Source organism: Mycteria americana, chromosome 26, assembly GCF_035582795.1.
Source record: "Mycteria americana isolate JAX WOST 10 ecotype Jacksonville Zoo and Gardens chromosome 26, USCA_MyAme_1.0, whole genome shotgun sequence".
Lineage (NCBI taxonomy): Eukaryota > Metazoa > Chordata > Aves > Ciconiiformes > Ciconiidae > Mycteria > Mycteria americana.
Genome location: NC_134390.1, coordinates 1,309,233 through 1,319,123, shown reverse-complemented (window position 1 = coordinate 1,319,123; position 9,891 = coordinate 1,309,233).

The following is a 9,891-nucleotide window of genomic DNA, read 5'->3' as shown; positions in this document are numbered from 1 at the left end:
ACAGCACAGCCCCGGGGTCACAGGAGAGATTTGGGGGGCCAGGACATGGGGTACAGCACAGCCTTGGGGTCACAGGAGAGATTTGGGGGGCCAGGACATGGGGTACAGCACAGCCCTGGGGTCACAGGAGAGATTTGGGGGGCCAGGACATGGGGTACAGCACAGCCCCGGGGTCACAGGAGAGATTTGGGGGGCCAGGACATGGGGTACAGCACAGCCCTGGGGCCACAGGAGAGATTTGGGGGGCTAGAACATGGGGTACAGCATAGCCCCGGGGTCACAGGAGAGATTTGGGGGGCCAGGACATGGGGTACAGCACAGCCTTGGGGTCACAGGAGAGATTTGGGAGGCCAGGACATGGGGTACAGGACAGCCCTGGGGTCACAGGAGAGATTTGGGGGGCTAGAACATGGGGTACAGCACAGCCCTGGGGTCACAGGAGAGATTTGGGGGGCTGGAACATGGGGTACAGCACAGCCCCGGGGTCACAGGAGAGATTTGGGGGGCCAGGACATGGGGTACAGCACAGCCCCGGGGTCACAGGAGAGATTTGGGGGGCCAGGACATGGGGTACAGCACAGCCCTGGGGTCACAGGAGAGATTTGGGGGGCCAGGACATGGGGTACAGCACAGCCCCGGGGTCACAGGAGAGATTTGGGGGGCTGGAACATGGGGTACAGCACAGCCCTGGGGTCACAGGAGAGATTTGGGGGGCCAGGACATGGGGTACAGCACAGCCCTGGGGTCACAGGAGAGATTTGGGGGGCCAGGACATGGGGTACAGCACAGCCCCGGGGTCACAGGAGAGATTTGGGGGGCCAGGACATGGGGTACAGCACAGCCCTGGGGCCACAGGAGAGATTTGGGGGGCTAGAACATGGGGTACAGCATAGCCCCGGGGTCACAGGAGAGATTTGGGGGGCCAGGACATGGGGTACAGCACAGCCTTGGGGTCACAGGAGAGATTTGGGAGGCCAGGACATGGGGTACAGGACAGCCCTGGGGTCACAGGAGAGATTTGGGGGGCTAGAACATGGGGTACAGCACAGCCCTGGGGTCACAGGAGAGATTTGGGGGGCTGGAACATGGGGTACAGCACAGCCCCGGGGTCACAGGAGAGATTTGGGGGGCCAGGACATGGGGTACAGCACAGCCCCGGGGTCACAGGAGAGATTTGGGGGGCCAGGACATGGGGTACAGCACAGCCCCAGGGTCCAGGACTTCGGGACGGGCTTTGCCCTGTGCACCGCGCAGCCCCGCATCCCTGGGTGCCACGCCACGGTAGCCCCAGGGGTGCCCCCCGCTGCTGTCTGCGGCCACTGTCCCTCAGGGTGGGGACAAAGGACCCCGTGCGGGCATCGGCGAGGTGGTCCTGGCCTCCTGGGACCGGTTTCATCCCAGCAAAGAGCCTACTGGGGTCCGCCCAAAGTCCCCAGAGGCTGCAGGAGGTTTGTGTCGGGTCCCCCTGCCCCAGCCAGGCTCTGCAGGAGGAGGAGGAGGAGGAGGAGGAGGAGGAAGATGCCTTGGCACAGGCGGTGACGCTGCCGGCTGGACGGCGACCACGGGCCCCAGATGTTGAGCTGCGGGCACGGCTTTGCCGGGAGCCGCCGTCTCTGCCCGTTTGGCAACCTCCTCGCCCAGCTGCCGCCCCCTCTCCTCCGGCTCCGCAGCCGGGGCTGCCGTCCCCCCGGAGCATCCCCGCACCGTCCCCCGGGACCGAAGGCGGCGAGGAGCTGCCCCGGCACCTGGTCCAGCTTGGCCCCGACCCAGGCGCGGAGATTTGCCGGCATCCCCGGCTCAGGGCAAGCATCCCCTGGGGAAGAGGAGCCCGGGCACCAGGATCCAGCCAAGGGGTGACTTTGCTGGAGGAGCAAGAGAGGGGGACGTTCGCCAGGGTCGGAGCAGAGCATCCCCAAGGATGCCCAGCCTCCCCGGGGAGAAAGGGTTGCTCTTTGCAGGGAACACGGATTTTCTGCCAATTTACAAGTAAATCCATTAATTAGTTTACGAGCTAAAATTAATTAGAAATGGGTCCTCTAAGGGCTGCTGCTCCGTGTCGGGTCGTTAGGTCCGGCTGACAGTAATAGCAGTAAATTGAGTTAACTGAAATAATCGCGGTGACGTCTCCCAGCCGGCTGGGTCGGCTCCAGGAGCGGCACGGCTCTGAGCTCCAAACTCAAACCGCCCGCACGGGTGCTCCTGAGGGGATCGGAGCGAGAGGCGAGGTCCTGGGAGACCGCAGGGTCTCCTGATGCCATCTGCCCGCTCTTCGAAAGGACGGCGAGCCAAAGACCCTCTGCGAGCTGGGACCACGTCCATGCCCATCTCCCGCCTATGGATGCTTCAGATCTGGGAAAAAAAGATGCCCTGAAGCCTCAGAGCTGTTGGATGGAGGTTGCTCCCCAGCCGCAGTACCCCCCGCTCCAGTTACTGGGGACCCCAGCGTCTTTTGGGGTCACCAGCTCCCAGGCGGTGACATCCAGCCGGGACCCCGCTGCCCCGAGCATCCTCACTCAGAGATTTTCAGCTCAGCCAAAACCGGGTCCCTTTTTAAGGTCAATTCTCAAGGTTTAGGGACAACGCCGCACCTCGTTTTGTGCGAGAGGCAAACACGAGCGAGCCTTTGACGCCGGCACAAACCCAGGAGGGCTCTGTCAGCCGGAGTCTAATTTAAGCTCCACTCCATCCTCAGCAAATCCATCGCTAATAACGCACGAACCCACCTCGGGGAACAATTACGGGGCGAGGAGCTGTCGGGAGTAACTTGTGCCGTCTCCCCGGGGACATCCCACTCTGCAGAGAGCGGCAGCACCGCCGCGTCCCAGCTCTCGGCGTCCCCGTCAGGAGTCTTTTCCTGGGAAAAAGAATTAAAAAAAAAAAAGAAAAAAAAAAAAAAAAGAGCTGTTTTTTTAAGATGAGATTTATCTCACCTGCGGTGGGAAGGCGGAGGTGGCCGCTGCAGTTGTCACTGCATACGTTTATCCACCCCCCAACGCTTCCCTTGGCCAGCTCAGAGGTGGACTTTGCCATCGGAGAGCTCCTGTGCGCTTGCCCGACGCACCTTTCCCTGCGAAACCGTGCCAAAAAAAAATGCTTTCTTTCCTCAAAAAGCCGCCCAGAAATGCCAGGAGGGAGGCGGTGGTGAGATGTGCGCAGCGGCACGCACCCCTGCGCCCAGCTGGAGGAAGAGCTGCCAGCCGAGGGGAGGAGGAGGAGGCAGCTCTTCGCACGGGGACGAGGCATTTGCCTGCTCCAGGAGGTGCTGGGTTTATTCCTAGGAGGGGTTTATTGGGGGGAAAAAAATAATTCATTTAGGGTACCCCACCGCGGGTGAAGAGACGAGATGAGCCAGTCATGGGCAACCGGGTTTCGTCCATCCTCCAAGGAGAAGCGAAACCATGAGACTCTTCTCGCTGGTCTCCCAAGCTGGAAACCAGTAAGCGCTGGTTCAGCAGTGGGCCCCGCTTGCACACGGGTTTGGGGGTACAACGAAAAGCCGCGCCCCACAGAGCCCTTCTCGAGATCGCTCCAGGCTCGTCCCAGCCAGAGCTGTGTCTCTCCGGAGCATCCCACGACTCCGAAAAGATGCGGAGCTTCTCCCTCCTCCATCGCCGGGAGGAAGATCACCCGCTTCCCACGGAGCTGCCAGCATCATCCTCATTGCCGTGGCAACCAGGCAGCCCCCCCCCCCCCCCCGACACACACCTCCCCCCCCAGGCGGGTTTTTGGCAGAGCGGGGGGTGTCAGAGCTGCAAATCCCACGCCCCGGCCCCCGCGGGACCTCCGTGCGTGGGCAGGGGCGGGCACAGCTGCATTTTGGATCCGGGGCCGTGGCCGGGGTGGTCGGCAGCCCGGGACAAGGGGACCCTGGGTGGGAGGACCCCCCTCCCAGGGCTGGTGACCCCCCCCTCAGCGAGGAGCGAAGGGAAGGGAGTGAAAGCCGTTAGCCCCGAGGAGGACGGGAGATGCTGGATGTGGCAGGGGTGGCCAGCCTGTCCCCAAGCACCCCCCAGCCACCCAGCGTCACCTCGAGTGCCACTCGCACCCAGAGCACCAGGAAACCCCGGAGCGTCATCGTCCCTGCGTCGGAGGGGGGGACAGCAAGCTGGGGACCACCATGGGGACCCCGAGAGGGGCCCTTGTCCCCACTGTCCCCACTCCTCGCGGCCTGAGCGGCAGGCGCCCGTCGGGAAGGGGGTGGGAAGAGCCCCGGGGGTTAACGAACTCCGCTAATGAGGGAGAGAGAGCCTGGCACCCAAGCCCTGTGAGGGGAATGAGAGCCTGGGGACAGAGAAGTCTTGTGGGTCGGGGTCTCGGGGTCTGTCGTTGCAGGCCAGGCTCAAAGGCACAGCTGGGCACAGCTGGATCCGGCTGAGCCCCTGCAGCTGGAGGGGTACCAGCAGGCCTGGGAAGCAGCGGGGTGGTCTCCATGCCGGGGAAGGACTGAAGACCGTGACTGTGGGGCTGGTGGGTGTCCTGGGACCACCACGCGTGGGACGGCACCAGTCCCCCCGCCGCGGGCACCGGAATCGAGGCAGGGGAGACTCGGTTCATCCGAAGCAGCTGCCTCCGTCCGGCAGCAGGATCGTACCCTGGAGCAGACCGCGGCTGGGCTGGGTTTCAATCCCTCGTGGCCACGGGTTACAAGTAAACACCGGGCGGGATGAGACAGGCGGCGTTTAGGCGTTGGCTTCGTGGGTGGCTTTGGTCTGGAGCGATGCACGCACGCGGTGCGAGAAGAGCCGTGGGATGAGCCGGGAGTCAACCAGAGCCGGTGTCAGGGAGCTGCGTCACGCTCGTGCAGAGCCAGGGGTGCTCGGAGGGAGGAGGGGGACGCATCCTGCTCCCCGGGGAGCACGCTGGCACCCGGGGCCAGCCCTGGGAGGGAGTCCAAATGGCACCGTGGAGCGGGAGCCGGTCCTGGGTCCTCCACCGTTCCAAAACCTGCTCTGAGTCGGCAAGCCCAGCCCAGCACTGGCTCCAGATGAGCCACCGTGACACACGGGGACGTGGAGGTCCCTGGGGTGGGATCGGGAGAGGGTTGGTGGGATGGCGGGGAGGTCTGGTGGGATGGCGGGGAGGTCTGGTGGGATGGCGGGGAGGTTTGGTGGGATGGTGGGGAGGTCTGGTGGGATGGCAGGGAAGTCTGGTGAGATGGTGGGGAGGTCTGGTGAGATGGTGGGGAGGTCTGGTGGGATGGTGGGGAGGTCTGGTGGGATGGCGGGGAGGTCTGGTGGGAAGGCGGGGAGGTCTGGTGGGATGGTGGGGAGGTCTGGTGGGAAGGCGGGGAGGTTTGGTGGGATGGTGGAGAGGTTTGGTGGGAAGGCAGGGAGGTTTGGTGAGATGGCGGGGAGCTCTGGTGGGATGGTGGGGAGGTTTGGTGGGATGGCAGAGTGGGTTGGTGGGATGGCGAGGAGGTTTGGTGGGATGGCGAGGAGGTTTGGTGGGATGGCGGGGAGGTTTGGTGGGATGGCGAGGAGGTTTGGTGGGATGGCAGGGAGGTTTGGTGGGATGGCAGGGAGATTTGGTGGGATGGCGAGGAGGTTTGGTGGGATGGCGGGGAGGTTTGGGTGCTCAGTGCTCAGGGCAGGAGCAGAGAAGGAGCTGGGCACAGCCCTGGGCAGCCATGGGAGGTGGTGGGGGCTCCCGGTGTCCCCAGGAGAGCGTCCCCCCACCCCAGCCCCAGCCCTGGAGCTGCATCCCTGCCAGCGACAGGACACCCCGTGTCCCCAGCCTCCCCCAGGAAGGAAGGGACTTTACTGTCCTGGCTGCTCGCTGGTCACCTGGAAGAGAGAAAACACCAAAGAGGTGAGACCTGGCCCCGTCCCACCATCCCACCCTCGTGGGAGCACCCAGCCAGCCCCCCAGCACCCTCCCCACTACGTCCCCCACCGGCACCCAGCGCAGCGGGGTGGGAAGGAGCTGGGGACACCTCTCGGAGTGGCAGCATTGCTGTCCCCGCTGACCGCGGCAGAGCCCTCCCGTCGCCCATTGCTCCCCCTTCCCTGCTCACCCGATGAAGTTGGAACTCAGAGCCTTCAAGGGCCCGTCCAGCAGGTCACCGAGCAGGGCCAGCACTCCTCCGTCAGCCCCCTCGACGGCCTCAGCGTCTGTGGGAAGAAACGGGGTTACCCGAGCACCCTGATGTGCCGCTAACAGGGTGCTCCTCGTCCCCTCCACGGTACCTCCCACCCACCCACCCACCGAAACCGGTGGCCCTGACGCCCGGCAGGTCTCGACCCTTGCGCCGACACCCGGGCCAAGGCCACCGGCCCCGAGGGAGCTGCCTCTTGCTGCGGGGTTTGCAGGGAGCCGGGGCCGCTCAGCCCCGGTCTGTGCCACGTGGGTCCGACCCACGCACTTCCCCGCCTGCCTCGGAGGGAAGAGAGGGATGCAGGAGCATCCTCACCCGCCGGGAACAACCCCGCCTTCAGAACAAGAGAAAAACACCCAAAGATTTGCCGTTCCCTGGAGGACACGAGGTCTTTGGGGGGGTTCCCAAACCTCTGCCTCGCAGCCTGGCCACCAGACCCCCCGGGCGATCGGGATTCCCACGCAGGACCCCGAACGCAGCAGCGCTTGCGGAAGATGTCTCATCGAGAGGAACTGCGGGAGGAAGAGAGACGGCATCGGCGGGGTGGCGGGACCCCCCATCACACGCACAGGACACCCCCCGCTCTGCACCCGGCCCCTTGACGCACGCGCCTGGATGGCCTGACCCCCTCCCTGCACCCCACCGGGGACCACCCCAGTGCCACCCCACGTCCCGCTGGGGACCTGCCCAACCAGGCGAGCCCGGCCGGCAGCAGGAGGACGCAGAGCTTCATCACCCCAGAGGATTTCGGCCAGCGGCCGAACGGGATGAGCCAGGGCTGGGGTCTGTCCCTTACGAAGGCAGCAGGCACCAGCGGGGCAGGGCTGGGAGGGCTCGGGGATGCACGGGATTTTTCCAGGGGTGGGGAGATGCCCGTGCCCGGGCGCCCGGCCAGGGGCAGGGTTAGCCCGCATTAGCCCTGCAGCCCCTTCGGGCAGCACGGCCGGCCCCGCCGCCAGCCCCAGGAGCACCCAAACCAGCCCCGGCCCCGTTGCCAGGGCTCCCGGCCCCCCGTGTGCCAAGCAATCCCTGAGTCCTCGAAGCCCCAACAGCTCGCGTCGCTCCATGGCTGCCGCTCCGCGTCGTCCCGGTGCACTCCGTACCCCCCCAGTACGCTCCACAGTCCCCCAGTACACTCCTGCTCCCCCCACAAGCCTCCCATGCCCTCCCACACGCCCCATAATCTCCAAGCTGACTCCGTAGCCCCCTGCTCACTCCCCAGCCCCTATATGCTCCTCGACTGCCAGCCCCCCAAGCCGCAGACCTTTCCTGCTCATCACGGAGCATATTTTCGGCTCCAGCGCTTTATTTCTCACCGCTTGACGGATCACGGACAGCGAGGGGACGTGCAGGAGCAGCGGAGGCTTGGTGACATGGAGGGGAGCGTGAAGCCAGCCGGGTGCCGGCCCCGGCGGGGAGAGGGGACGCACGGGGGAGGTGATGGTGGGAGTCGTCACCCTGGTACCCGCAGCCGCTGAAACACGGAGGTAGGACGAGGGGAGGACGGCTCCGCTCGGGAATTGGGGCAGAGCGGTGCTCCCCGGGGTGGCAGCGGGACGGGGATGCTGCGGGAGCGTCCTCGTGGTCCGGTCCAGCCCCAGCTCCTCCTCGTTTGGGGGATGAGGGGGGCAGAGCGTCCCTCTGCCTTTTTGGGGATGCGGGTTGAGCTCCGAACATCTTCACTGATTAAAGGGATTAGCTGGGGCAAGGGGGGTCGGCGCTCTGAGGCCAAGGGCACGGGCCGGAGCACGGGAGGGACCACGAGCTGCACAGGACGAGGACAAGCCGTGGCTCTGCGGGGAGAGCCGAGGCTGCCGTGAACTGGAAAAAAAACCGGGATGAATAATCTCCCTGGCACTGCTTAGCAAACAAACCCCGTCCGGAGCGTACGTGAGGCGGGGAGGGAGGGAGCCATGTCACGTCTCTCCGGACATGCAAGGCAGGGGGAAGCGCGGTGCCGGCACAGCTCAGCCCTGCGTCAGCATCGCACCGCGGCCGGGGCGGATGGAGCAGCCGAGCGTGACGCGCCACGATGCCGGCACAGCCAAGCGCTGACGGCACAGCCGGGAGGGATTCACCTGGCTGCTTTCAGCCCTCCAGGGTGAAGAGGCAGGAAAAAGGTTTAGGTGAAACTTTAAGGAAAGCTTTATGGAGGTGCCGAGAGCAGCTCCCTGGGCTGGCGGGGCGGGGGGGACCCAGGGACGTGCCCCAGGAGGTGCTCCAGCAGGCCGGGTCCTGGATGGGGAGGTGGGTGGGGTGCCACCGAGGCGGCGGATGGGGTGCTACCGAAGCGGTGGATGGGGTGCTACCGAGGCGGCGGATGGGGTGCCGTAGCAAACCCGTACCCAGATGGAGAACAAGGTCCAACGCTTGCGGCTCCTGGCCTCTCCCCTGCCATCTCCAACAGCTCACGCTCCCCGGGGGAAGGTGCTCGGCCGCATCATTCCTCCAGCCCTTGGGCCAGCAAACGCACTGAGCCCTTTCTGCGTCAGGCCGTGGGTTGTTCAGCCCCAAATTTAAACGCTCTGCGCAGTCTCGAGTCTTTTATTCTCCCGTCTAAAACCTGCAAAAATCACATTGTCCCTGCTCAGGCGGGGTCTCAGAAATTGCACGGCCTCTTTGCAAGAGCTCACGGAAGAGGACGCTTATCCGTTCGCACCCATAAATCACCATCCCTGGTCCCAGGCAGAGCCTTCGCTACCTCTCGGCTTCAGAGACGGGGGATAAATCCTCGGTATTTTCCATTTATTTCTCCTGCCCAGTGCCCGAGGGAGGATTTGTGCTGCGTACCCAGCTTCTCAGGCCGCTTCATTCATTTCTGGCGGGAAGAGAAGGGAGAGGAGAACCTCGGAGCACCCAGCTCTGCCCTGGGGTGGGATTTCAGGCAGCCGGATGCAGGGTGCGGAGCCAAAACCCCCCACGGGGGAGCAGATCGCAGCTGGGATCCTGGCTCGGGGAGAAAATACCCAAATACCCGGCGCGGGGAGGCCAGGGAGCGCAAGCGTAGCTTCCTCTTGATGCTGTGCCGTTTACAAGGTACTCCATCCCACCGGGTTCGTTCATCTCTGCCCTAAAACCCCCAGCGCCGGTCTCAGAAGCACCGAGGGCTTCAACATCCGCGTGAAATTTGATAAAGCCGCCAGGTCTCCCTGGGTTGGGCAGCAAAGCTGGATGAAGATGTCGCGCCACGTCCCCTGCCCCATCCCCGTCACCAGCTACTTGTTCCCAGCGGTTCCTCCCTTCAGCACACTGGTTTCCAGCCGGGTCCCAGTTCGATCTGACAAATGGTTCCTGGCGGCACCGTCGGGATGGGGCTGGCCTCGGGCATCCCCAGGGATGGGTAACCCGGTCCTGAGCTCCAGCCGTGCTCCACCAAAGCTTTCTCAGGAGGCTTCAGACAGCCCTGTCCAGGACCCGCCCGGCGAATCCGGGGGCAGAGGAGGGTTTATTTCTTGGATGAGCCGGAGCCAGGCAGAGCCAGGGGACCGGGAACGCGCCTGGGGGTCACTGCCAGAGCTTGCAGGAGCCTCGGGGTTTGGGGGGGTCCCCCATGGACCCCTCTGCAGAGACTGAGGAGGAGGATACAGGGCGGCCCTGGGCAGCCCGAACCCGAACGGAGCAGCCCCGGCAGGTTGGGACCGTCCCCCACCATGGGACCCACAGCGCAGCCAGGACGAGCCTTGGTGCCGGAGGGAGCGTGGGGCTGATCCAGGATGATCCCGTCTTTGGCTGCTCTCCACCAGGAAGCCCTGGGGTTTGTTTATCCACCAGGACTTTTCTTGTCCAGTAACTCCAGC